This window comes from Schistocerca piceifrons, chromosome 9, assembly GCF_021461385.2.
Source record: "Schistocerca piceifrons isolate TAMUIC-IGC-003096 chromosome 9, iqSchPice1.1, whole genome shotgun sequence".
NCBI classification, from domain to species: Eukaryota; Metazoa; Arthropoda; class Insecta; order Orthoptera; family Acrididae; genus Schistocerca; species Schistocerca piceifrons.
Window position 1 is genome coordinate 142,621,086 of NC_060146.1, and position 2,207 is coordinate 142,623,292.

Genomic DNA, 2,207 nt, shown 5'->3' on the forward strand with positions numbered 1-2,207 from the left:
ACACATGTGATCAAAAACATCCGGACACCCCCAAAAAATACTTTTTCACATTAGGTGTATTGTGCTGCCACCTACTGCCAGGTACTCCATATGAGCGACCTCAGTAGTCATTAGACATCGTGAGCGAGCAGAATGGGGCGCTCCGCGGAACTCACGGACTTCGAACGTGGACAGGTGATTGGGTGTCACTTGTGTCATACGTCTGTATGCGACATTTCCACACTCCTGAACATCCCTAGGTCCACTGTTTCCGATGTGATACTGAAGTGGAAACGTGAAGGGACACGGGCAGCACAAAAGCGTGCAGGCCGACCTCGTCTGTTGACTGACAGAGACCGCCGACAGTTGAAGAGGGTCGTAATGTGTAATAGGCAGACATCTATCCAGACCATCACACAGGAATTCCAAACTGCGTCAGTGTCCACTATGAGAGTTAGGCTGGCGGTGAGAAAACTTGGATTTCATGGTCGAACGGCTGCGCATAAGCCACACATCATGCCGGTAAATGCCAAACTAATCCTCGCTTGGTGTAAGGAGCGTAAACATTGGACGATTGTACAGTGGAAAAACGTTGTGTGGGGTGAGGAACCACGGTACACAATGTGGCGATCCGATGGCAGGGTCTGCGTATGGCGAATTCCTGGTGAACGTCATCTGCCAGTGTGTGTAGTGCTAACAGTAGAATTCGGAGGCGGTGGTGTTATGGTGTGGTCGTGTTTTTCATGGAGGGGGCTTGCACTGCTTGTTTTGGTTGGCACCTTCTTGCTTCCCACTGTTGAAGAGGAATTCGGGGATGGCGATTGCATGATATTCTGCGCCCCGTTTTGTTACCCTTCATTATAAGCCACCCTGGGCTTACATTCCAGCACGATAATGCACGTCAGCACTCAAGGAGAGTTTCTACTGCTTGTTTTCGAGCTTGCCAAACCCTGCTTTGGCTAGCAAGGTCCCTGGATGTCTCCCCAGTGGAGAACGCTGTGAGCATTATAAGCAGGGCCTTCAAACCAGCTCGGGATTTTGAAGATCTGCTGCGGGAATTGGTCAAAATTTGGCACGATATTCGCCAATAAAACTTCCAGCGACTATGTGAATCAATGCGGACCCGAATAACTGGTTTCCTAAGGGCCAGAGCTGAACCAGCGTCTTATTGATTTTCTCAATCTGTGAATATCTTTCCCACGAATGAATAACCCAATTTTTCAGAAACTGTTATCATGTATTTGTCAGTACACGTATATCACATCCACCGACTTCAGTCCCATTCCGATAATTTGTTCGTGCCGCGTCGGTTTCTTTATTTTTGTTTTACTTTTTTTAGCATGCGCTCCGAGCATCGTGTACCGTGCTTCCGCTAGTCTGTGAATCGCAAACGGCCTCGCTCCGACGACTGTATTGCCTGTGATTCATTACTGACGACAGTGTACATTTGCATGCGTTGCGAGGTTTGCCGTATCAGCCACAAGTTGACAAGGCACATCTTTCCCCCCTCTACCCTATACAAATGTATAAACAGGTGTCCGCTCTGAAGCAGAAGAGGGAACTCGTGGACGTGTTTGTACTGCAGGTCGTTGACTACAGCGATGCTATCGTCCTGCAAGGTTGTTCTCAAGGAACAGCTGACAGCGCTTGCACCATCTGATGAGCACCTCCGCACGAAACGTCCGTGACGTTCATCTCAGATGGGGCCAGATTAGATACAGTGCTCCACTGTAGCCCCGTAATGAGTCTCTAGAGGGAGTGGAACACGTCACAGAAACAAGTACACGTAATACAAGTTTACTGAGAAACTTGATCAGATCCTAACAAGGGAAGAACCCACCTCAGAAGGCTAAAGCGGAATTAAAATGATTTAGAAATACGCAGATACTGGGCCCTGGGCAAAAATCGCATCTTTAGTTCTTGACGCATGTAGCTCGCAGGTATGCTTTTGTGATGTATTTTAGCTTAACAGTTTTTTTTATAATTAACTATTTAGTTTTTAGATTAATTAAGTAGGGGAACTCGAAGCAGAGCTGGAGAACGAGGTACCAGAGGTTTGTGCTCATTTCCAGACTGGAGGGTGCTGCAGCCAATTCTACACCTCGTTCATCGTGAAAATAAACCAGATGTAAACAAACACAAACGCGATGATTGGTGAGCAGCCGTAGGGCCGGAACACTGGTGTCGTTCCGCTCTTGGAAGTAGATCCAGCTTACGTATTAGATACA